The sequence below is a fragment of the Dermacentor variabilis genome, chromosome 6 (assembly GCF_050947875.1).
Source record: "Dermacentor variabilis isolate Ectoservices chromosome 6, ASM5094787v1, whole genome shotgun sequence".
NCBI classification, from domain to species: Eukaryota; Metazoa; Arthropoda; class Arachnida; order Ixodida; family Ixodidae; genus Dermacentor; species Dermacentor variabilis.
Genome location: NC_134573.1, coordinates 166,458,229 through 166,485,184, shown reverse-complemented (window position 1 = coordinate 166,485,184; position 26,956 = coordinate 166,458,229). Strand labels below are relative to the sequence as shown.

Below are 26,956 nucleotides of genomic sequence, written 5' to 3'. Positions count from 1 at the left end.
TGGTGTTGTGTCCGGTTCATCGCGGTACCACATACAAGTATATCTTCCCCACTAGTAAGGTTAAAGTGTGTGTTGCTTGTCCGACGTCGCTGAAATGCCCTGCGTAACACAAAATTCCGGCTTAGCTTCAGCTGGAGGCGAGCAGTCAGAAGTAGATTCCGATTACCGGACTCCTTACACATAAATGGAGTCTCTGATTTGTCGATATGCGAGCGCCGGCCAGCAGGCACCCCACTATGATGCCGATCGGCGCTGCGGCTAATGAAATACATAAATACAAATAAATAGCTGGTACGGTAGGTGAACAAAAACAACGAAGAGCTTTGTTTGCTCAATCTCTCATTGGCTCACACGCTCTATGGCTTTCATCGACGCTGCACGGTATTTCGTGAGGCAGAAGCTGAGCGAAGAACGACGCCGGTTTGCGCGCAGGTGTGCTTTACTGGCAGACTCGCGATCAAGGCGGCGAAGAGGGAACCTTTCGTCGACTGCACAGGGCCTGCACGGGCGACTACAGGCTCCGCTGCTCGAGACGCGTTGTTGCCGAAGCGAGGACGCCGCCCGCGAGAAAGAGAGTGGGAGGACGCGTCGAAGCTTGGCGGGTGCTAATCCTTGCAAATAGGGTTATGCAGCACCGTCGCCGGCGGCGATGAAGCGGTCTCGGCCCAGCGACTATCGGAGGCGCCTCGGTCCCCCTCGGCAGGAGCACTGCACCGGTACCTGCATTACGCGCGGGAACGTACGCCCCGCAGTAAGCGAGGACGTTAAGGTCGTGTAGTTGAGATGAATATAAACTAAAATAAAGACGCTGCTTTCTGTCTATAGAAGTTTATCGCGCGACTTGGGTAAATGCGACTGTCGGGTGTTGCTCGCGAAACATCAGAGTGGCATCTCCCGTAATGCAGTGTTGACGCCAACGCCAGGTAACATTTGAAAAGGCCACGCGGACCCGTGGCAACGAGTTCAAAACTGTTGCGCCATCGAATCAGGTGTGACGCAAAGACCAAGGGAGCTGGCGTATAGCGTGAAAGTGCTGCTCAAGAGTTATCTTCTTTAGGGTGAAAGACATTCTACAGGACGCCTTACAATTATGAGACTTATTGAAACAATCGACGCGCACCTAAGGACCCGATCAATCTGCCCGCGCCGCCTTACAGCCAGTTGTAGGAATCCCAGGCGCTGTTACGTGCGCGTAAAGTGGACAGCTCGGTCGAAGACAACGGCTCAAGAGACAAATCCAATAAAGGATTAACCATGGAGGCCACCACGTATAAACGCAATTCAGAGCAAACTAGCTAAGCCGTCAAGAATGTGCCCCTAAATCCGCATCGGTTTGGACGCCTCGATCGCACACGGCAAGCCTCGACGCAAGAAGCTTTCGCGCGACGCGCCGAAGGAAGAACGCGGCCGTCATTAACGTCCTCATCAAATAACGGCCAGCGATGACCTCCCGGCGCATTACGAGTGGCCACAGGACGATTTGTGGGCACGCGACACGGGAAACAGCCAAGCGGCCAACGACGTCCGGCAGCGGTGCCCCGTCGTTCGCGCGGCGGCTGTTCGTGCGTCCGCGTGCGAGCCGCCGCTGCCGCATCGGCGGACGGCCGGCGACCGAGATCATCCGCCGGTAACGACGTAATCGTTGCAGCCTATTTGGAAACGGGCTTCGTTGCGCGACGCTGCTGCGTCTATGGCAGCGTCTGCCATTTCGGGCCGGGCCGGTGTCGCACGCCTTATTTTGCTAATGGGCTTCTGCTTCGCAGAGACAGACGTGGCGGGAAGGCGTGTCGCCGTGGAGCAGCGCATTCCCAGTGTCTGTTGTGGCACGCGTGGCCAGAAGGGACGACGAAAATAGGTTCCCCTGAACGACGCCGAGTGCGTGGAAAAAGCCACAATTTTGCAACCCTATCAATTGCTCGCATTTGAACACATATGCAGACCAATGAAAATGTCCGCAATATCATACATCTTTAAGTGTGGAGGTCTGCACTCTACGTCTGCTATTTTTTTTTCTCTTAGACACATAGTTTACATTTAGGTGTTTTGGGACTATTTGGTTAGCCCTGTGAACCGCCGTTGTGGTGTTAATTAATTAATTAATTAATTAATTTACTTATTTATTTATTTATTTATTTATTCATTGTGCTGTAGGAGCTAGAAAAAATAGTATGATTCAGGTACCCTTTATCACAATCCTTGAAATCCGTCACGTCATGTTGACGCTCTGGCTACGGAATTGCAGCGAAACTTTGAAATTGAAACTTCGACCTCTATTTCCTCTTCTATTATTTGAACTACTAATTTATTGTTGGGCTAGTTCGTGCTTGCTTAAAGACTAGGGGTGGGCGAGTATTTGAAGTTTTGAATACAAATGAAATCATCATCATCAGCTTATTTTATGTCCACTGTAGGATGAAGGCCTCTTCCTGCGATCTCCAATTACCCGTGTCCTGCGCCAACCGATTCTAACTGGCGCCTACGAATTTCCTGATTTCATCACCCCACCTAGACTTCCGCCGTCCTTGACTGTGCCTCCCTTCTTATGGCAGCCATTTTGTAACCCTAATGCACCACCAGTCATCTAACCTACGCATAGCATGACCTGCCCAGCTACATTTTTTCTCTTAATGTCAATTATAATATCGGCTATCCCCGTTTGCTCTCTGATTCACACCGCTCTCTTCCCGTCTCGCAACGTTAGGCCTAACTATCTGCGTTCCATCGCTCTTTGCGCGGTTTTGTCAGTCTCCAAGTTTCTGCTCCATATGTTAGCAAGGGTAGAATTCACTGATTGTACACCTTTCTTTTAGGTGATAATGGTAAGCTTCCAGTCAGGATCTGACAATGTCTGCCGTATGCACTCCAACCCATTTTTATTCTTCCGTAAATTTTCTCACGATGGGGGTCCCTTGTGAGTAACTGACCTAGGAAAATGTACTCCTTTACAGACTTCGAAGGCTGACTGGCCATCCTGAACTCTTGTTCCCTTGCCAGGCTTTTGATCATTATCTTTGTCTTCTGCCATATTAATATTCAACCACACCCTTACACTCTCTTTGTCAAGGTTTTCAATTATTTGTTGTAACTCGTCTACAGTGTTGCTGAATAGAACAATGTCATCTACAAACCTAAGATTGCTAAGATATTCGCCGTCCACCCTTACTCCCAAGCCTTCCCAGTTTAATGGCTTGAATAGTTCTTCCAAGCAAGCAGTGAATAGCATTGGAGAGATTTTTCCTCCTTGTCTGACCCCTTTCTTTATAGGTATCTTCCTACTTTTCTTGTAGAGAATTAAGGTAGCTGTGGAATCTCTGTAGATACTTTCCAAGATATTTACGTAAGCGTCCAGTACTCCTTGAATACGTAATGCCTCTATGAGTGTTGTTATCTCTACTGAATCAAATGCCTTTTTGTAATCTATGAAAGCCATATAGAGAGGCCGATTGTACTCTGCGGATTTCCTTATTACCTGATTGATGACATGCATCTGATCCATTGTAGAGTATCCCTTCCTGAAACCTGCCTGTTCCCTTGGTTGACCTAAGTCCAGTGTTGCCCTTATTCTATAGGAGATTATCTTGGTGAATATTTTATACAATATTGGAAGTAAGTCTATGGGCTTATAATTGTTCAATTCTTTAACGTCTCTCTTTTTGTGGATTAGTATAATGTTGGCATACTTGCAGTTCTCTGAGACCCTTGAAGCCCTGGGATATTTCCTATAAAGGGCCGCAAGCTTTTGAAGCATGATGTCTCCTCCAGGTTTGATTAAATCGACTGTTATTGCATCTTCTCCTGCTGCTTTTCCCGTTTCGTGTCTTGCAAGGTCGTTTTAACTTAATCGCTATTTGTAGAAGGAGCCTCTGTAACCTGTTCATTACGGCTTCGTATAGAGGTATCGTGGCTGCTCTGGGTAATCTACAGGACAGTATAGAATTCTTCCACTGCTTTTACTATATCTTCGAGATTGCAGATGATATTACCCTGATTATCTTTCAGTGCGTACATCTTGGTTTGTCCTATGCCAAGTTTCCTTCTCACTGGTTTCATGCTGTCTGTGTATATATTTTACTGCTTCTTCAGTCTTTCTCATGTTATAATTTCGAATATCCCTCTTTTTCTCCTTGCTGATCACTTTTGGCAGTTCCGCGATATCTATCTGATCTCTTGAGTTCGACACTTTCATTCTGTGCCGTTTCTTTATGAGGTGTTTCGTTACTTAGGAGATCTTACCTACTAGTTACCTTGTTGCGTTACACACTACTTAGACTGCTGCTTCTGAAGCCAGTCTAGTTACAGCTTCGTTCATTGCCTCTATATCATCTTGATCTCTCTGTTCTAAGGCTGAATATTTCTTTGCAAGTACCAGCCTAAATTGGTCTGCTTTTACCCTTGCTGCGTCTAGGTTGGTCTGTTTCTTCTTAAAGAATTTTGAACTTTCTTTCTTCATATCGAGGTAGATCCTAGACCTGACTAACCTATGATCACTGCTCTTTAACCGACCTAACACTTGCACACCCTGCACTATGCTGGGATCGGCAGAACGTATGAAATCAATTTAATTTCTTGTTTCACCATTAGGGCTTTTTCAGGTCCACGTTATGTTCCTAGTTTTCCTGAAGAAAATGTTCATTATTCGCAACTTATTCCTTTCCGCGAATTCTACGAACATCTCTCCCCGAGTGTTCCTAGAATTGACGCCGTAGTTGCCAATTGCTTGTTCACTATTCTGCGTTTTCCCCACTTTTGCATTCAAGTCGCCCATTACTACCCGTATACTGAGTTTGCGCTTTTCTCATCGCTAATCCAAGATCTTCATAAAACTGATCTATTTCCTCATCATCATGACTGGAGGTTGGAACATAGCCTTGTACTACCTTTATTCTATACATCTTATTAAGTTTTATTACGACAACTGCTACCCCCGCCTTATTTCTGTAAAATTCTTCAATGTTGCCAGCTATGTCCTAACGGATTAGGAATCCTATCCCGTATTGCTGCTTATGTGGGAATCTTCTGTAGCAATAGACATTGCCGTTAGTCAGCACCGTATAAGTTTCGCCAGTTCTTTTAACCTCACTAACGCCAATTATATCTCAAACAGCGCCTAATAGTTCCTCAAAGAGTCCTGCTAAGCTAGTTTCACTTAAGAGAGTCCGGGTGTTCCACCTCGCGAGGGTCAGTTTCCATTGGCAGCCTGTCCGGATCCAGATATTCTTAGCACCCTCTGCTGCATTAAAAGTCTTTCCACAATGCAACCATACCAACTTGCACAGCTTACCACCGTTCTAGTTAAAAGTGGCCACCCTCAAAGCCTGCCATGGCATTTGGGCAGACATTTTGACATTTCATGCACCACTCCAGAAGTGCAGGGATCCACCTCTCGATCAGTTTACCCACACTGTGTGATGTAACTTTTCGACGTAATGGTTATTCCATGGTGCTAACATAACAACGAAATAATGCAAAGGTTGAGTTTTGAAGAGTTCATGAAGGAAGGTGAGCGAATTTCGCCGCTCACCTTATGCAGGTTCCAGTGCCGCATCAAGACGATCGCCGCACCGCGTAGCGTCCGAGGCTGTACTGCGCCAAGTCAAGGCCGGAACACAGCCCGGGTCCTCACTCAATCTGCGTGACGAAAGGAACACAAGTTGGGAAATTTGCTACCTTCTTCTTAATATTTATTCCTAGACATAACAGGAATTTTTTATAGGTATACGTACAACAAATTGTATCGCTGCAAGAAATATCTTTGCCACTGCATGGGTTAGCGAAGGTATTCGTTGCAATGTTTCTGCACAAAAGTGAATATCGTTCTGCTAGAAATTAACCAAATATCAAACGTCAACTAAGCACCTGTGAATGTTTTCATGCTACTATAGACTCGCATTCTCCTTTTGTTGACGTTTACGGTCAGCCAATGTGGCGTTGTTGCTGTTAAATGTATCCGGTTAATTTCGCAAGAAGAATGAAAAGTGAAATTGTTAGACGAGTTATTTCTTTACTGAGACACTGTTCGAGGCCTGCAACACAATTCTGGTTCCCGGTTACTCGCATTGACAAATAAACACTCTACCAACTGTTGACGCATGCTTCATTGCTAAAGACTATCCGCGTTCCAGTTATAAATTAAAATTAATATTTCAATTTTTGCAACAGAAATACAATAATTAGTATGATAGTTCATACGTGGAGAGGTCCTGTTGTAAATTGTTGTATTGGGACAACCTGTCTTGTCTAAAAAAAGGATGATAATAACTTGCAGATGCAACAAACAAACAAACAAACAAACAAACAAACAAACAAACAAACAAACAAACAACAACAGCAACAACAACAAAAAAGAACAACGGAAGTTGCGAGGTATTTACAGCGTTCCACTGCATAAAAGCAACTGCAAAAATAAATGTGTTGTTGAATATATAAGTGCCCTAACACATGCAATGGTCAGCCTTCCGGCGAGGATGCAGCGGACAATGCATGTGGTGGCGCCAATCTTTAGGTCAGCGGTTATACAGCTGTAGGGACAAATTATTTTTCCATTTCTGCATTTGGAGCAGTGGCAGATGTGGGGTTTGTGGATCTGACAAAGCACACAAAAAGAAAAAAAGAAACCGAAAGTGTGCGTCGAGTACGCGTCACCGCATACGCCAATATTTATCGATTATGAAACACAACGTCACATTTGAATAATTTATTGTGAAACGTAATCTGGTGAAGGTTCTTCTGGCGAAAGGGTATGGCAGACTACCATACGGTAATCTACCAAGCTTAGGTTTCTTTCTTTCGCGAAAATTACGTAGGATGTAAGTTTAGCGCTTCCTTCGCGTTCTCTAAGGAAAGAAGTGCCTGGACGCTATGCTGAGTTGGCATATTTCAGGACGCAGCGCAGTCTCGTAGAAATATTAGCGAGCTGGCGTAAGCTCTTAGGCAAACAGTTGCCTTGATCTGTTTAAGTAGCTGGTTGTGAGCAGCGGGTTCCAGTTCGTGCCTTTCAACAACAACAAAAAAAGTAACGACTTCATTTTTATCCACACCACGAAGCGCGAAATGCAAAACTTGAGAATCAGCAGCAGCTGCGCGGGAGAGCCACACACACACACACACACACACACACACACACACACGCACACGCACACGCACACGCACACACACACACACACACACACACACACACACACACACACACACACACACACACACACACACACACACACACACACACACACACACACGTGTGTAGTCAGATGTCTCCACAAAAGTCGCGGAGCTAATCGTCGGTCGTGCTCATTTCTGATGGCCTAACAAAATTCAAAGGCGAAGGGGGCAGAAGGTTTTAACTCTTTTCGAAAATCTTCCAGACATCCAAGGAATACTTGATCTGGATTACTCCTCGCCAAGAGTACACAATTGCAGCATCTTCGCGAAAGAAGCGGCTGGAAAAGTAAGTCGAATGAGTGGACAAATTTATTGCCTCCCAAGGTACAGCTGTGCGGGATTAGCACTTTTCAGCTTACGGCAAGAGCATATAGCACGCTCCCGGTGACAACTTAAATATAAGGCAGATCGCAAGTAAAATATCAGTAAATGAAGATAAACGTCCAGAAGGCTCAACACTCGGATTAGGACGAGCGAATCTTGAGCCTCTTATAAACTGCTTCCTTCAGCTTATTCGTGCTTAACCTTAAGCCGTATGACCTGAACAAAATATAGAAACATGACGACGACTTCTCATGAAGACGTGGTAGCGCTTTGATGCAACGTAGTTTTTCCTTCACATATTCTTTTTAATTGCAGGAAGACATTCATAGCAAAATATATGCTTTCCTGACTTTCTGCTGAGTGGACTTAACGACTATTTCAAGGAAAGGAGCTAATAATGAAAAAAAAGTGACCAGGCGATGGGACAAATATCATTAAAGTAAAAAAAAAAATGAAGGAGATAAGCGATGAGCAGAGCCGGATAACGACTCTTTTTACAGAGAGGAGAACCACGTAAGGGAGATAAGAAAGAGAAAGCAACGACTCGGGTGGCTTGCGTCATCACGAGTTGCGCGATGGCGAACGCCGTTTACATTAGCGAGTGCGATAAGCGAAGCGTCGCAGCTAGGTTAGCGCCGTGATGGAGTGGTAAGCTAGACAGAGTGCTAGATAGACGAATGAAGATAGAGATGCAAAGAGGAAATGATAAAAGAAAAAAAAAAGACGCGAAGGAAAACTTTCACGACAAGCCTTCTCTCCGCGTCAGCGATAAGTGTCACGAAGCGCAGACGAGTTCGTCATTTATGCTTGTACGGTCAGTGCCATTGCTTTGAATGCTATACTTGCATATTCGTTTCCGTATCCGCGGATGGTGTAGGAGAAAGTTGGCGATGCGCTGCAAGTGGACGTTCTTCGTCAACAACATACTATAGCCAATAAGAAAAAGAAACTAAGTGCGAGCATTGTTCCGATATCGCTCATTTACTGCTGGTTACCAAAGACCCACAACTAGCTGCCTGGAACGAAGCTTAATGCCATAAGCAAGGCGTACAAGTCAAAAAAGAGTACCAGTCATGGGCACATAGAGATAAGGAGAGGAGATCTTTTGTAGAGCCGAATGAGGAGATGTGATCGGGGAGAAGTTGAGTTAAAATAAAAAGAAGCAAAAAAATGACGTAAACAAGGAGATGACGTGTGCACCGGTAACCGGTAGCTCGAGGAGCGGTTCACCAGGAATTCATTTGGCTGAGCGCTTGCATACGTTCCGAGTCGAAACTGTGTGCCGTGCGAAATTGGTGAATTGTTATTTAAAAAATCACCGCCCAAGCACTCAGTACAGATGGTCAACCAGCGAAGCGGAAACGTGTGGCCTCGTTGCTTATCACTGGGTAAATAGAGACGGTTCATTAAACGACTGCTTGGTAAGCTGCCGGATTTTCGTTACGCAGTTGCTGCTTGCACTCGGCTGCACGAGCCAGTTCTTGTGCCAGGGCTGCAGTATCGGCACGGCGTAGACGAGCTCGTTCCCGGTTCTGCTCACAGCGTTGCTGTTAGAAAGCTGCCTGCTCTGCAGGAGCACGTATGACGCGCGGCCTACTCATTTCGGAGCCGGAGAGAAACTGCTGTGCGCGCGCTTCGCTGCTACGGAGAGCAACGACGTCACTACTGGCGCAGCCAATCGCGCGCCTCTCTCTCTTTTTCGCGCATGCGCATGAGTTTGTGCCAGAGTAGTTTTCAGCGTACAGGCGACAGATGGACGGATGGATTGGCTAGCCGCATACAGTTTCTCCGTAAAATTGTCGCTGAGCTCTTTATGCAGTATGCTGGCTGAAGTCATTAGAGTGGACGAGGCTTCTTCGAGACTTTTGCTGCTCGAGTGAATCATATGCCAGTTAAATGTGCAGAAAGTTAGAAAAAATTCTACATTTGTTGTTTTGCACCTGTCGTTAATATCACATAAGTGCTAGCATATCTACCCCGTACCTAGGATGGTGTCAGATAATTTTAGCTCTACTGTGGTCGCATACCAATGGTAACAACATTTAGAGGCGAGCTTTCGCGGGAGCCACGCGCAATGAAATTTTAAGGGATCCTGTCAGTACGAGCACCTTACATCGCATCGTTACCTTCTTTCGTAAGTAGTTCTAGGGTCTTCCCGAAAGCGCAACCATTACAGCATTCGTCCTTAAACCAAATTTACGTGTCCACAACTGTAGTTTGTCCAGGTTAATTAACGTGTCACACTACAGCTTGTTCAGCAAATGGACAGCAAGGTAAAAGCGGGAGCCAACGTTCCGACAAGTGGACTTGTCTTCTTCAAGGCGACTACTGTGCCGAGGATCCACTTGACAAAACGTTGGCTCCCGCTTTTGCCTTGTTTTGGTTTTGCTCATCGTCTTGAATTTCCATCTGCCGCCTTCCCTGTGTTTTCACTACAGCTTGTTGTGTTTTACAGCTTGTTGTGTGTTACATTATAGCGCACTACAAAGACGCAGAGAAGTGGCAGCAACAGTTCGTACAGTATGTGGTGATAGCGAATTAAATTATCTGCTTTAGAAGTGCTCCCAAGTTGTAAATGTAAAGGCAAACATGTATCTTGAAGGCACTCGGGAAGAGTATATAAAGACGGAAGTGGCATAATCACATTAGAATTGTACTAGCATAAAATGTGATGCATTTTTTCCACCCACGGGATAAAAATACTTTTTCCACACGGCGTGGCATAGAAGATATCGAGTGACAACAAGCAGTAAGGGCCAAGTTTTATCGTTTGTTTATAGTTGTTGCTGTGCGGGCTGCTTACACAACTCAATTGGGTCGATATACGCCTTCTTTACTCGCTTTTTTTTTCTTCTCTGCCATCGAGTTTGAGCGCGCGCCTGCTCAGCGGTGCATGCGGGCGTGATGCGGGCGCAGACCAGGGCATTCCGCGTCGAGGGTCATTGAGTGGATGGCGCAAGCAGGCGGGACGCCAGACACCATCGCTCAGATCATTGACGCCGTCGCAAGCAAACAACGCAGCAAAGACGGCGCATAAAAGAAAAGATGCCGCCACACACACAAAAAAAAAAAGAGTGAAGGAAAGAAAGCAGGAGGTCGGAAATGAGAGTTCAGGCTCGTTCCAGTCGGCGTGGTGCCGCTATATCGAGCGATCCTTGTCGCATGATCGATCTGGACTGGAATGCCCGCTGTAGTTGGCTCGTGAATCTTGTACGTGCATCCTGTCTTTACGTTTATTGCGCTATCTGCTTGTACGTATGCACACACGCGCAGTACTTATGTTCGCACGCTGTATACTTATGCATGTACTCAATGAACACCACCTGGTACGTATTTACGTATATATGCACGCATGTGAGTGAACAGAACGCTTTCTTCGCATAAAAGTGCGAGAGAAAAGACTTTGCAGGGGAAGTCGTACGAGCGCTATTGCTTATCAATCCATGCTTCAGGTGTATCTTGGTGACTTTGTGTTAGGAGAGCGCGCATGCTTAGAGTCTCGGTAAAGCGTACTGTGTTTACTACGACGCGTAATTGCGGCGCCATCCAGCATGCGCTGTGCAAAATGGTGGCTGTTGCCTCCTAGATTATGGTGCACGTCACTTGTAACTGATTCCGTTATTTTTTTTTATTTGTGACTCACTGGAGGTTATGAGACACAACATGTTTCACACAGGGGCTTCAGACCAGATTATGCGAATCACTGCAAACACTAGGCATAACGCCCTCTTCTGCCGTTTCACTTGTCATAGCTTGCCTCACGGGCAGACGTGACGCATCAGAGGACTGAGACAAGAGGCGTCACGAACCATCGCAATCTCTATGCCAAAATTATTGATGGGCGAGTTGGTGGGCATTCGTGGTAAAGGGTACCGCGCGCGAAATACAATAAATGGCAGCTGTGCGTGTCTGCTCTTATGTCGTCCTGTCATCCATGTTTTCTTCCTTTCTTTATTTGTGTTTTCGCTGTATCCTTTACCATGCAAACACTAACACCCTATTACGAATAAAAGTGTTCTAAGAAGCCACACATTTGAAATTCTTTCAACTTCAAGAACGTCACGTGGCGTTGACGCTGCTCTGAGACAAGTTACTCGGCGGCCGTTTCGTAATTAATTTTATTTGCCACGGAGCAACGACTTCATTTTTATGCAGTTTTTTTCTTTGTTTAACTTGGCGAATCATCAAGCATGCGTCCAGGCTTTGTCACCCATCCAATCGGCCGTGCAAGTGGTGAGCCGGCGCTGCAGATTTCGCAAGCAGCAGAGGCCCTGCGATCAAGTGATAAATTGTCGCCTTCTGCAATCGGTTCCGCAAAAAAAGAAGAACTGACTACGATAAAGAGCTCGAGAAGCGAAGCTCGAGAGAGTCACAATGAAGAAAAAAAAAAGGCAGGCACAACGAGGTTTGTCTTTCGGCAGTAGCGCTGTTGCGCTTACATCGGCTCTGCTTAACTGAAAGAGCAATTTTTTGGCGCCGTCGAAGCCGAAAGTTGCGCTGCGGGCAGACACATCGCGACAGAATCCCGTAAGAAGCTAGAAGCTTGGAAACGACAGCTTGTCTCAATCACGAAGTCCCTTTTTTTTTCGCTGTGCTTGCCGTCGGCTAAGGGAGAGCCGTAGGAGGGCCACTGGAAAATCGCTTTAACGACTCACCAGTTCCGCTAGGCTTACGCTCGCTGACGGGTTTTAGTCCTTCGCGGTTCGCTGGGCCGTAACACGCGTCGACTTGAACAAAGGCGCGGATAGCTGATCGGATAGAATGCGTTCCGGTGCGCTGGTTCCACGGCCTCTGCTCTTTTCTGCCCCTCTGTGGAAGATTTTGGATCCCCGTTAAGCCTCTGTTCAAATAACCATACACCAGATGCTGTTCCTGCCGGCCTTGCTGCTTCCTGCTTCCGCACTGCGGTGTTACGAAATGGCCGTTGGGAGCAGCGGTACAAAGTGTGCGGCAAGGCGGGACGCAAAGGAAGAATGGGAAAGAACGAGCGCTCATTTTCAACTGTAAAAGCAGGAGAAAACTGCCTGATATATTTAACAACCAGAATGTCCTGTTGCAATTGCTGCTCGAAATTTCAAATAAAAAAAGATGACTTGGTCACGTGGAACTGTGCATAGAGCTCTCAGCGATGAGCCATATTAAATAGCAGGCGGATGAGCCGACATCGGGATACTATGCAAGGAACAACCGAAAGAGTTCTGTAGAAATTAGCAAGGTGGAGGAAGTTTCATGAAATTCAAAGTGGACACAAATCCGAAAGTAGCATGAAGCGATAAAGAAATCGTGCGGAATTTACCCGGAAGGAAACGGGTTGAACGGCCGCTCGAAAGTTAGTAGAACGGCTGATGCGGTAGCATTCAAGCTTCGTACTTCGATGCGTGCTTTCAGTATTGGGGGCGAGCTCCACCACTGTAAAAGCTGGCGCTACCGTCCGCGTGACGTGGTATGAGGGATCACGTGGACACAGCGGCCGCGTCGGCTGCTTCGGATGCGCCGGAGCAAGCTGAAATCGAAATTTTAAATTCCACCCTGCGCTGCAGTTCTGATTAAGTGGGGACGTTTTCCCGCTTTGGGTGCCTGCTTTACAACACTTGAAAACACTATAATAGGTAGTGGCTGCCTTTGAAGGCATCCAACATGGCAGGCTACTGCTCGGTGCCGCAGTGCCGGACGTACGTAGCGAAGCCCGGTGTGAGCCTTTACGCGTACCCACAGTACTAGAAGCTGCACGAAGCTTGGATGGCGAAACTTAGAACCGGTAAGCAGCCATTGGCTACAACTCGGGCGTGCAGCAAGCACTTCCGCGAGAAAGATTTCTGCTACGGCGCAGTAGCAGAAACTGCGCACTGAGACGCTTGACCGCGTGCTCTGCACGGCTAATGTCATGAAGCTTTGGTCTATGAACTTGTTGATGCTAGACACTGGCAAGTTCACTGGAATGAAAAAGGAATGGCAAAAAGCAAGTTAAAAAAAAAGGCATGGCATACGCTCATGTCTGTGTTAACACCAAACAATGAATTTACTTGATTAAGAGAAAAAGAAAGCAATGGCAACTTGCTCGCTGAGAAGACCGATAAACATGCAGTGCGATGCAACTTGAGAAATATTGATATTAAATGTCGAAGAATTTAGAAGAAACGCTTAAAGTTGCCGTAGGCGTCGAAGTCCCTAGTTATAGCGAAATTATTTCTATACAGCTCTGAAAGCACCCACGCAACAATGATTGCGTGTGTAGGGTCAAATGCTCACATATTTCTGCCTAAAGCTCACGGAACGGTGCGTTATCGCTCATACTACGCAATTGAGGCGCTTCCGACAGATGACGACTCTGTAAGTTGTTGCGTTTCGCCTGCGACACGCGGTTTTGCCGGCGCGACTGCGGCGGGGCGGCAGACATTTTGGCCCGTTCGGCGTCGCCGCAACGCTCCCCGCCAGGCGTTTCCAGGCGTTTCCAGGCATGTTCCGATGCCACGTGTCTTCATGTGCGTGTGTGAGTGTATGTGCCATTGTGCCCGAACCAGGCGATGCGACAGCAGGGGTCACCCTCTCCTTCCAGTCATTGTGCCCGAACCAGGCGATGCGACAGCAGGGGTCACCCTCTCCTCCCAGTCTTTGTGCCCGACCGGCGGCGCTACGACAGTGTGCGTCACCATTAGCCCATTGTACAATCACGTGCTCGTCTATTGAGGGGTTCCTTCTTGCCCTCAACTGCGAGAGTATAAAAACAGCTGCCCCCGGACGCCAAAAAGGAGGGCTCCGATTTCTTCTGTTGAGTAAAGTGCTCTCCCGTCTCTCTACTTCGGTCAACCTGACCGCCAACTCTTTGCGATGTTAAAATAAACAAGTTGTTTTGTTGTTACCAGTCGACTCATGCTTTGCCGGGACCTTCGGATGCTTCCAGTTGTACCCCAGGCCGCCAGGCCAACGCTACCCTTGGGGCTTGCGACCCAGGTACAGCCACGGGCGTCAGCGCCGAGTTCCCAACAACCGATGCCATCGGCGGGATCGAAACAACTGTCTGCCAGCGGTGAGATCGCGACAACGGAGGCCAGCAGCGAAGATATGCAGTTGACTGTATGCTGAGCAGCTCAACGACGATCCGGGAGCAGTGCAACGAGCCCTATGTGATGACTGGTTGCCTACAGCGGAACGACTGCGCTGGACTCTTGGCTGCGAGGTTTGGTGAGTGCGGGACTTTCTTCTTCTGAGCTTTGCCAGGCTTTTGTTAGTGTCAGAAACAGAGCTGGTAATTGTGGTTGTCGTTGCTGCCGGGTTAGTTTGCGGCAAGACAATAGTAAGCAGTAGAGAAAGCAGCATTCAGAGCAGCCATGGATTTGAAGTCGTTGCGCAAACCGAAATTGTTGGAGCTTGCAAGAGAGTTGGGTCTGGATGTCTCAGACAAACTAAGAAAACCTGAACTGATAAAGGCTATTCTTGAGTTAGAGGCTGAGGATGACGAGCTGTCGGAATGCCTTGAGACCATTGAAGAGAGGGAGACTGCAAAAAGACAGGAGCGCGAACTTAAAGAGCAAAAAGAAAAAGAAGAGCGTGAACGTAAAGAACAGAAAGAAAAAGAAGAGCGTGAACGTAAAGAACAGAAAGAGCGTGAGCAACAAGAGCGCGACCGTCAACACGCTTTGGAAATGAAGCGTCTCGAGATAGAGATCGAACGCGCTCGTAATGGAAGTCAGGCACACGGTGCAGGAGAACGCGTATTGTTCAAAATGACTGACCTGATGCGGCCGTTTAAGCTTGGAGAGGACATTGGTTTGTTCCTGGTTAACTTTGAGCGAACGTGCGAGAAGCAGGGGTTCTCTCGGGAAACGTGGCCACAGCGCTTGCTCACTTTGTTACCCGGCGAGGCGGCCGACGTAGTCGCTCGCTTGGATAGAGAGGAGGCAGAGGATTTCGACACAGTGAAATCGAGTCTTCTAAAAAAGTACCGGCTGTCTGCGGAGGCGTTCCGTCGGAAGTTTCGGGAAAATGAGAAAGGCAAAAGTGAGTCATATACAGAGTTTGCGTATAGGCTTATGTCGAACATGCAGGAGTGGCTCAAAGAAGAGAAAGCGTTTGGTGACCACGATAAAGTTCTGCAGTGCTTCGGGCTAGAACAGTTTTATAGTCGGTTACCGGAGAACGTGCGATACTGGGTCTTGGATAGGCCAGACGTTTGTACGGTGGCTAAAGCCGCTGAGCTAGCCGAGGAGTTTGTGATGCGTCGGGCTCGCGGAGCTAAGGACGGTCAAAAGGGTGAATTTGGCTTGAAGTTTGAGAGGCCGAAGTTCACACCCATGAGAGCAAAGGGGAACACGCGTAGTGCGGATGCGAGTGGAAGCAGTGCGACCGAACCTAAGGAGACGGCGGCAGCCGAAGCCGAACGCAGAAAGCGGTTCGAGATGAGGCAAGCGCGCGTTTGTTATACGTGCCAGAAGCCGGGTCACTTTTCGGCGCAGTGTCCGGAAACAACACCAAAAGTTGTGTTTTTTTCAATAGGCAGCACTGACGAGAACATGAAGCTTCTCGAGCCTTACATGCGAGACTTTCCGCAACCGCGCACAAAGACCGATATTCGGTCGTTCTTAGGTGTCGCCGGCTACTATCAGAGGTACATCCCCAGGTACTCTGATATCGCGGCTCCCCTGACGGATGCTCTAAGAAAGTCAGAGCCCCAAACAGTCGTCTGGGACGAGACAAAGGAAAGAGCTTTTAGCGCCCTAAAGAGTGCCCTAACAAGCCAGCCTGTGCTACGATCGCCAGACTATACAAAAGGGTTCGTTGTTCAGTGCGATGCTAGTGAGCGAGGCATGGGCGTTGTACTGTGCCAACGGGAAAATGGAGAAGTAGAACACCCCGTCCTGTATGCTAGTCGTAAGCTGACCAGTCGTGAGCAGGCGTATAGCGCCACCGAGAAAGCGTGTGCATGTCTCGTGTGAGCCGTTCAGAAATTGTCATGCTATCTAGCCGGCTCGAGGTTTATCATTGAGACGGATCACTGCCCTCTCCAATGGCTGCAGACCATCTCTCCCAAAAATGGCCGCCTCCTGCGCTGGAGCCTCGCTTTACAACAATATTCCTTTGAGGTGCGTTACAAAAAGGGGAGTCTCAACGGTAACGCCGATGGCTTAAGTCGAAGCCCCTAACGTAGGAATCAGCCTCAAAATTGTTGGTTACTGATGTTTTTCTTCCTGAGGCAGGATTTTTTTTAACATATTGCTTTTGTTTAGTGTTTCAAAGTGATGATATGCTTTCTAGTGCAATTTTCCAATTTGTGGACGCGTTCTGAGTGATGCTAGACTACTGTAAGGAACTAGGCAGTGGTATAAAAAGGGGAAAGAGCCTGGCAGGGCTTAGTGAGGGTTGTGCCGTGCTTGCTGACTGAGCGGTTGAGTTTCAGCGTAGTTCTAACGCTTGCCGGGAACGAGAACAAAAATGTGAACTCTCCCGAAGTCACTTTGCAGTGTCCCGTGCGAACCTGAACGAGAGAACGAGGCCTTCTCTGTGCGCTGCGCTCAAGAAACGTCGAGGGACGCCCGACTTCGGTTATGAGCATCATCGAGCGACATCCCTCCGGACAGCGGATGCAGTCCCCTGTCCATCGGGATCTCCTTCCCCCGGCGGGGCGGTCTGTTGCGTTTCGCCTGCGACACGCGGTTTTGCCGGCGCGACTGCGGCGGGGCGGCAGACATTTTGGCCCGTTCGGCGTCGCCGCAACGCTCCCCGCCAGGCGTTTCCAGGCGTTTCCAGGCATGTTCCGATGCCACGTGTCTTCATGTGCGTGTGTGAGTGTATGTGCCATTGTGCCCGAACCAGGCGATGCGACAGCAGGGGTCACCCTCTCCTTCCAGTCATTGTGCCCGAACCAGGCGATGCGACAGCAGGGGTCACCCTCTCCTCCCAGTCTTTGTGCCCGACCGGCGGCGCTACGACAGTGTGCGTCACCATTAGCCCATTGTACAATCACGTGCTCGTCTATTGAGGGGTTCCTTCTTGCCCTCAACTGCGAGAGTATAAAAACAGCTGCCCCCGGACGCCAAAAAGGAGGGCTCCGATTTCTTCTGTTGAGTAAAGTGCTCTCCCGTCTCTCTACTTCGGTCAACCTGACCGCCAACTCTTTGCGATGTTAAAATAAACAAGTTGTTTTGTTGTTACCAGTCGACTCATGCTTTGCCGGGACCTTCGGATGCTTCCAGTTGTACCCCAGGCCGCCAGGCCAACGCTACCCTTGGGGCTTGCGACCCAGGTACAGCCACGGGCGTCAGCGCCGAGTTCCCAACAACCGATGCCATCGGTGGGATCCAAACAAAGTCCTCGCTGCCAATAGCATAAAACTACATGAAAGCAGCTCCACGCTGCTTACTCGTTGATGCCAACTTTTCCATTTATGTTGTGGACAACGCCAGATGCGAAACAAGGCATCTCGGTTGTAACACTAATGTGTAAGTGTTCTGTAGAAAAGTCGGAAACAGATAAACACCTTATTGAACGAAAAACCGTGTTTGTCCTGTGCTGTTAGGGCACTTTGCTTCCAATGCTTCCCGTAGAAGTCCTATGAAGTTACAGCGTATTGATAAGGAACTTGTTATTCGATCGGCACAAACTGTTCTCTATGGAAAGTTTATAAGCACTCGTCATAAAACAAACTTTAATCCAGTTTACGATCCCTTCTAGCAACAAGGTAAGTGCACTTTTGCACAAGGTGCAGCTGCACCGTACACAACATAGTTCACAACGACTGTGGTGTGTAAGGGATAAATTTTCATGTAGCTCTTCCTGGCACGGCGCTGTAACCATTGCATATAACAACGAAATAAGATACCAGGCTGTTTTGCTGCATAAAACGTCGGTACATCAGGTATTATCGAGTTATTGTATAAGTATATATAGTAATGTATTAGGTTATATTATTATTGAGCACGTCAGGTAAATAAGTCACTGCTTTTTCCCCCACAAAAGCAGAATTTTACTTTAGACTTCTTTTGTGTCATAAATTTGTTGCTGTGGAGAGATTGAGGTAGAAATTACCTCCGGTGCCCCATTTCTCTACGTTCTACCCTAAGGTGATCAATCAATCAATCAATCAATCAATCAATCAATCAATCAATCAATCAATCAATCAATCAATCAATCAATCAATCAATCAATCAATCAATCAATCAATCAATCAATCAATCAATAAATAAATTAACAACGGAGCTACTAGAAGCTGCGATGTCTCCATGAAGTGCTTACGCCACATATAATGTCTATCCTCGCCACTGCACAAACGCACTATTCCTTTTTTCTTTCTTTTTTATTGAAATGATGCAATAAAAGAGACCAAGTATTACAAGTATTATTTTAAGGTAAATGGTTTCGGGGGCACTCGCTGGGCGTAAAAGTCCTGCGCGCACTAAATAGGCCTCCATTTTGAGTGCTATCGCCGACGTTACTTACATGGTCTTTGCATTGTTATTCGTGCATCTGGATGGAGGCTCACATACTGAAGGAATGATTGCTTAGTTACACAACGACGCATCCGCATCAGACCAGTGAGCCCATCAGAAATCTAAGCTTGTTGTAGACTTGACTCTGAACGCGGTGAGCACCGGAACCAAATTCCACCATCATTGAATGTATAGCAAAGAACAAAACCTAGGTTTTTTGGCATTCCAGGAAACATCTCGTGGGACACTAACGCAGTGAAGAGAGAGCGAGTAGACCAAACAGCTATAAAAAACAGGTTATTCAATTATTTTCTGGTTGGTTAGCTGCGTTAGGAGAAAGGAATAAAAAAAAGACACACATAAGAATATCGTTTGAAGGAGAAAGCACAGGCAGTTCATTAGCATACGCACTTTCCAGTCTCCCTTACTGAGCCACAAAGGGCAAAGTTGTATTGCTACTTCAGGAGAAACGACAGCCTATGAATATACGAAGCATACAAAGAGGTTTTACTCAAGCACGAGACAACTTCCTTTCTTGGCTCGTTCTCTATATTACATCGCTGATCATTCCGCCAGTTATTCGTTGGTAGACAGGAGAAATTGCAAACAGCACAATTCAATCTGCGAGGCCTGTACACAAAGCTCTGCGAACCAAACCTTCAAACAACAATCTGGCTGTCGGGATATGAAGCTTTTTGATCCACAACGTGTAGTGTCCCCAGCAAGGTCGTCGTTTATGCTCAATGTGAACTCACTTACGTGCAACATTCAGTTTTCCCCCACGACGACAAACAATACGTGTGTTTAACCGTGAGAACAAAGAAACTTATATTCACGCTTGTGGCTGCGTATATTTGTTAAATTAGTCATTTTGACGCGCAACGACTGGGTGCTTTGTTATCCACAACACCTGACCCTTGGATTCTTACTGGACATATTAATGCACACCACCCGCTCTGAGGGGAGTTTCAAACTCCAAGGAAAGAAAACTAGTAGCATTTGCCTCGGACCAAGAGCTTTGTTGTCTCAATGACGGCAGCCCAACGTATTTGCCGAGACCGACGTAAAGCACCTGTTTGGACTGTGGTCTCTCGGTGTCTTCGAAGCAGTGTAAAGCACTTCTAAGACATAGAAACCCATGGAAGGGATCACGTTGCTACCAATTTGAAGATCAGGCAGTGGCCAAGTTTCTCTCTACCTACTGCCCTCCGCAGAACAGACTGGACGAAGTTCAGGTCGCTTACGGAAGACGAACGTCAAGAAGGTCACCCGTCATTCCTTGAGAATCAGATTCGAAATGCCCTGCAAGAGACTGTGTTCACGTTTAGGCCTTCTCCAAAGTATACAGAATACGAAGGGGAATTGTAAAGGCTTCGAGCGATTCGCCGACGAGCAGAAAGATGATAAATGTGCACCAAATGTATTCACAATCCAAAAGAAAATACAGCGCAGCAGCGATACGTTGCATTATCAAAAGTGGAAATCCTTTTGCGACTATTTGGATCCTCGTAAGCTTCTGTCCCATATATGGAAAACTCCGCGTGGCCTGCAATCGTCTCCGCAGCAGCGACACCCTTTTAAACCTTTTAAGCCTTTTTTTATGCATCAAGGACGACGTGAGATCGACGTTGCTGAGGACTTCTGCGCAAGAACTGCTGGCTTGCCGTCACTGCCTGTATCAACATCACGTGACGTTTCGGCATCCTAGGACTCCCACATGGATCTCATGTTCTCTATGGAGGAGCTAGAAGCTGAGCTGGCGACTTGTAGGAAGTCATCTTCGCCTAGGCCCGATGGGATCATATACAAAGCATTTGTAAACCTTGGCCAAAAAGTCCGCAGTGTACTCTTGAAGAGATACAACGAATCCTGGCGCGAAGGATTGATTCCTTGCGAGTGGATGTCGGCCGCCTAGTACCTTTATTTAACAGTTCTAAATCCCCATTAGACTTGGCATCGTACCACCCCATCGCTCTTGCCAGTTGCGTTGGGAAACTATTGGAAAGGATGGTGTTTACACGCCTTGAATGGTACTTACAGCCTAATGAGGTGTTTCCGAATGCAATGGCAGGCTTCCGGAGCGGTCGATCATCCATCGATAACGTGCCTGATTTCGTGACATCCATTCAACATCAAAAGAGCATGAAACGGCTAACGGTGGCAATGTCTCTTATGTCAAAGGCGCATATGATAATTTAGCAGACCAAGCAATCCTCGATGCTTTGACCGATGTGGGCATTGATGGCCATGCACTGCGCTGGATTCACAGCTATTTGGAGGACAGATCCTTGTTCGTGCTCACAGAGGATGGTATTACATTTCACCATTTAGCCAGCAAAAGTCTGCCGCAAGGCGGAGTGTTCCACGCTCCTCAAGATATACCACTGTTGGGCAGTGTTAAATCAATGGGAAGCACGGTCCAGATATCCATCTATGCAGATGATATCTAAATCTGGGTGTCCGGCGTGACACGTCGGCAGATACGAGCGAGGCTGCAGAAGGCGGTCACACAAACGACTTGTTATCTACATACGCAATGCCTAGAACTCTCCTCAGAAAAATGATGATTAATCGTATTTACACGCAACACAATGACTCCATATGTTGTACGCGTAAATGGACAAGTAACTGCTTACGAAACAAAGCACCGTTTTCTTGGAATCATCATCGACCGTGATTTGTCTTGGAAACCACATATTTCATATATCAGAAAGAGGTTGACTGCAATAGCCCATGTATTCAAATTTGTCGCCGGAAAGTTTTAGGGGGCATCTGTGCAATCGATCCTGCCCGTGCAATCGAGCCTGTCCGTGCTGGGAAGCACCAGTAAAAGGAACCTTCGTGCACTCCAGAGCTCAAGTTCCACAGGCGTGCCTCAGCCTCCCTAAGTGTGTATCCAAAGCAGCCACAATCGCCATACCGCGTGACCACTCTATAGCAACGTACATTCCAGTCGACCCCCTAAGAGTGCTCATTCGACATGTCGCAAGGGAACCATTTCCCAATCTTGCTTGCCTGCCAATAACTCGGCCGCATACGAGTTTCAGCTGTCTCGCGACTACTCACGGAGCATCGCTACCATCGAATTACGCCCCAAGCTAGCAGCATGGCCTTCGCTGCAACTGTGGTCTCTGTTTTCACCTACAGAGTATGCCTTACCATTACAGACATCAAGAAGACGGCACAAATGCCGTCAGCACCATTGAAGCACGCAGCATTATTGCTATTACGTAGGGCCCATAGTGACCGCTTACATGTTTACACTGATTGGTCGGTCATACACTCCAGTTCAGCAGCTGCCATATATTTGTCCCAGCGAAATCTACACTGACAAAATTCAGAACATCGCACTTGTCATCAACGACGGCTGTCTAAGTTGCAGCTCTGTATGCAGCAATTCAATTGATCGATAAGGAAACGCGCCAGAAATGGTCCATCTTCTGTGATTCCATGGCCGCCCCCCAGAGTTTGCTCTCTGCATTACGCCGTGGACTCCCCAAAGCGACTTATCGTGAACACACGGGAAATTTGCCATCGCGTAGTTGAGACAGCATATGACCTCGTATTTCAATGATTACCAAGTTATTGTGGCATCCTTGGAAACGAGCAAGTAGACAAAGCCGCTCAAGCTTCACATACCAGTGCTGATTGCGTTGCTATCCAGCTGTCAAGAACAGACGCAGCGTGAAAGCTCCGTGCGCTTGCTCGCGAGCTTGCCTTGGCCTAATGGAATTCGGCACACTTTAAAAACCAGCGCCTTTGTTCCCTGTATCCTGATCTGAAGCTCTTCCTTCCACATGGCTTACCACGTCGGGAGGTAACACTCATCTGTCGCCTGTGACTTGATGTAGCTTTTACCAATGCGTACTATTACCTGATCGGAATGAGCACAAGTCCAGATTGTGAAGTTTGCGCCTGCAAAGAGACGGTAACGCACCTTCTGTGTGATTGTCGTCATTTCAGAGCACAAAGACAGGTCCTCAGCACCAGGCTCGACAGGATTGACAACCGTCCCCTTAAGGAAGGCAGAATTCTTGGACCCTGGTTCCAGCCGACATCAGCATGAACTGCTTTAAAAGCGCAAGTGTGCTTTTTAAAGAAAACAGGACTCATTGAAAAGATATAGAAGGTGAGAACTGATGCCTTTATTTTAAAGAAATTTTTAATCTTCTCTTGTTTTCTTATCTTTTCTGCCCCTTACCTTATCCCTCTGTGCAGAGTAGCCAACCGGACCCTCAACCTGGTTAACCTCTCTGCCTTTCTCCTCTTGCTTTCCTTCCTTCCTCCTTCCTGCTCCCAAGGCAAGCTACAATAGAGCCATGCGGCGTTATCTGAAGTGAGCTCATGTTTACAAGAACATGAGCACTGACGCTGCAAAATATTGAAATTTTCACACGAGGCCTATTCACAGACACTCATTTTCTAACGAATTCAGTTGTTGAATGAGGTAACTGGGCAACGCGGACTTTGAGCAAAAAAAGTCAGGAAGATAAACGAATAATATATTACACACCAAGTAAGAACAAACTTGAAGAAAGCAAAAGAAAATAAAATCCGGCAAATCTCACGCCCTTGCCGAATCGATGTTATGCGAAGCAGTGTGCGGGGAGCCTACTAAGTTAACGTAACGGCCATTAGAACACCAGACCGAAAGGGTTGTTTTGTGACTTACATGACACGACTATGTTTCATGACCTACATGATAGGTCATGATATTCATGTCAAGACCTGTCATTTATGTTGCTGATACACGCTTGTCATACTATGGCAATTTTGGTATCTAACAAGTTAACGAAACGACCACGAGAGCACCAAGACGTGGACGGCTAGATACATAGATAGATACTGTCAAAACGGCAAATGTTCGCGAAGAAATGCTTCGCATTCAATATTCAAGTGAAAATCGATTAGCCTAACCCATTCAATTTCGGCAGGCTAGAAATCGATAACAGCACTGCCATTCCACAAAGAAACTCGCCTTTCTTGAACTTTTTTTTCGAGCTAGCTTAATGACTAGCACAGCACTATATTAGCCACAATGGGACAGCAATTCCACATACAGTAATAAAAGTTGGACGTGTGAAGAAATAATTGCCAAATTTGTCCCTTCGGCCCTTGAAGGCTGAGTCGATCCGCACATATAGCGTCCTAATCCGAAAAGAGAAGTATAGTGGTCATAAGCCACGCCCACCTAGATGACCTGCTCAGAGAAATCAAATAAACAGGTCGTGCTCGCCGAGATGACGTGTTCCGACAAATAAAACGAGCCCGAACAAAAAAAGTATCGAGAACGTTCTGATGCCCGTGTGACGACAAAAGAAAATAAAGGACTCACTCAGCGCCAAAGTGAAGGACTCCACCGCGCCATTCAGACAAAGTGTGCTAGAAGCTATAAGTCACGTGGGGAGAATATCTTTATCCCGCGCTGGCGGTCCCGTCGTAACTTGGCTCGCGCTTGCCCAAAGGGCTATACAGGAATCATCAGCGCCGAACACTGGGCTTCGTACTTTGCGCAAGAGATTTCAGCTGTTTGGAAATGAACCTATATATGGCAGAGAAGGCGTCGCTTGTCCATCAAAGATAAAAATAGTAGATGGCGCGAGACAAATAGAGAGAGAGAGAGAGAGAGAGAGAGAGAGAGAGAGAGAGAGAGAGAGAGAGAGAGAGAGAGAGAGAGAGAGAGAGAGAGAGAGAGAGAGCTGAACGTGTTTTGCTATATGAACTGCATGGATTGAAACCTGCTAACACATCAGGGTTTAAGAAGATGCAAGAATTCCATTATTCAACGATAACAAAAAAGAAAGTAAGTTCCTGAGTTCCTGAGTAAGTCCCTGAGTTCCTGCATGAATGTTCAGACTCGTTTCACTTGCCTTCAGTGTACTGCGATGCCCTTGGAAGCTTGATCCTTGGCTGGCTGTCAATAGTATAATAAACAGACACCATTGTTACACGGTAATGAGACTGCAATAAGGAAGCAGCTTCTGGATACAAGACATAGGAATGCCACGTTGCCTGCCAATGCACACAAACTTTGAAAGCCGTCGATGCTCGAGCGCTCTTGAGAGGACTGCCGACTCTTTCGTTCTTCCCACTTTCCCTATGAGGGGAGGAGTAGCCACGCAAGTGAGGCAAACAAGACAGGACAATGGGATAGAGAAAGAGCGCTTATGGCTAGGAAGCAGATCTATGAAGAGAAGATGAAACAGAACGCCCGGGCAAAAAAAAAAAAGAAAAAACGAGGCAAAGTTTTGGAGGGATGACGGCTTCTCGATTGTTCTGCAGCCACCGGCTGCCCGCTGTTATTCCGCCCCGTAATTGTCGTTCACGGCAACCACGCCCCGACGCCGGGATGCTCGCATCGACGGGCACGCCACGAGCCGGTTGCCTTCCGTTCGCCGAGCGGCGCGAAAGGAGGAGCCGAGAGGCCAAAGCGAGAAGAGAGCGGTCACCGAAAAGGCGAGAGGGCAGGTGCGGGGCAGGAAGTTAGCACGGCTTCACCTGACCTGCCTGCCTCTGTGCTCACCTGTTTGCTCCCCATTCCTTCCCACGTGCGCTTCCGAGAAGACGGGAAGACGGGAAGACGCGATAGTCGCCCCGCCACACGCAACCACCGTCAGCGGGAAGTCAGCGCCCATAAAGCGGCAGTTTGGCTCGCAACCAGCGATCAAACCGGGCGCCTACAGGCATTGGCCGTAGGCTGAGCGTGCGTGCTTGCGCTTCTCCATGTTGCGCTAACTTACTTTAAGAGGCCAACAGGCCTTTCCTCATGCGTTGCAGCACGCGCAGCCACCGTTAGACCTCCTCTGCCCAGCGTTAAACTTTGTATTTCACAGCCAGACTTCCCACAATACTTAGAAACGCTTAAAACTTCGTTAAACTCGTTACTGTGGGATACCAAGGCAAGGTTTTTCAGAAGCGAGCTTTCGATTTTACAGCTATCAATTTTTATTTGGTGACACCGCAAATTGACCAAAAACAAATGAACGAACAGACGTGATTGAACGAAACAAGGAGAAAAAGAAAGGGCCATAATGAACCAGGTATCGAAAAATATAAACAAATACTAAGCTGCGGAAAAGACCATTGGTGTTTGTCGAGGCTAAATTAGTGCCCCTCATTACCTTCACGGTATTCCCCGCCGAGCGATGAGCGATCCGAGCAAGGCAACAAGACAAGTCGATGCGAGGTGAGTCTCCTTAGCAATTTCCTGCAATGCAGCTGGGGAAATGATCAGTTCCCGAAAGAATTCGCTGCCTTTCATTACGAACCTTTTCCTCGTTTCTGTAGCGGAATGTCGCCCGTGAACCGCCCTGCGAAGAAAAGCCTACAGCGGTGCTCCCAGACAACAACATGGCTGTTCTCTGCTGGTTGCTAACAAGGCGCGTACAAATACGTACAGGATAGAAAAGTCTGCTGAGAGCCAACTACATCAAACAAGTCGGACCAACTGACCGGAAGCAGCTCAGAAAGTCTGACATTCCTTTATCGCAAACAATGAGAAAAAAATATAAGAGAATAAGTTTGTTTCGGTTTTCTCTGTAACCACGAAGCCCCTGTTTGCTTTGCCATGTAGCGACCAAAGGACAGGGTGATGTTCGTTGACTGATAAGGATTCCGGAAGAAAGTAAAAAAGAGAGAGAACACAGCCAGGAAAGCATAAAACGATTCATATTTGTCTTTTATAGTTTAGCGCAAAGTCAATTGGAGACGGGGACAGCAGTGATGAGGCAAACATTGCACTAAGGGCTGAGAGAGAAAACAGAACGGAGGGTAATCTCATTAGGAGCAGTACAACACGCTGCTATCACCCGGCTGCCTGTTTGTATTGCGGCTCAGTGTTCTTGCTGCTAAAACGTGCGCTACCTTTAAACAAGGCACACCAGCAGAGGTTAACCTAGTGCAGTGACATAGCCTTGTTTCCTTTCTATATATATATCCAAATACGCCAACTGAGCTGTAACAAGCAGTAGTGTTTTTACTGAGATAAAGATAACCGCATTATATTTTGACCTGCAAGTATTGAAAAAAGTATGTTGGCAGAAGAGCCACCA

The 26,956-nt window shown here is 47.3% G+C and overlaps 1 protein-coding gene across 3 annotated transcripts in view; it reads right to left on the bottom strand.

The window, feature by feature from the left end:
* The window catches only part of LOC142585679 (metabotropic glutamate receptor-like), a 285,137-nt gene that overhangs the window by 151,885 nt on the left and 106,296 nt on the right, over positions 1 to 26,956 (bottom strand). For all 3 annotated transcript variants that reach the window (XM_075696623.1, XM_075696624.1, XM_075696625.1), the window contains exon 2: positions 5,522 to 5,628. The gene's annotated coding sequence lies outside the window, so the exon portion shown is untranslated. The remainder of the gene's footprint in view (positions 1 to 5,521; positions 5,629 to 26,956) is intronic.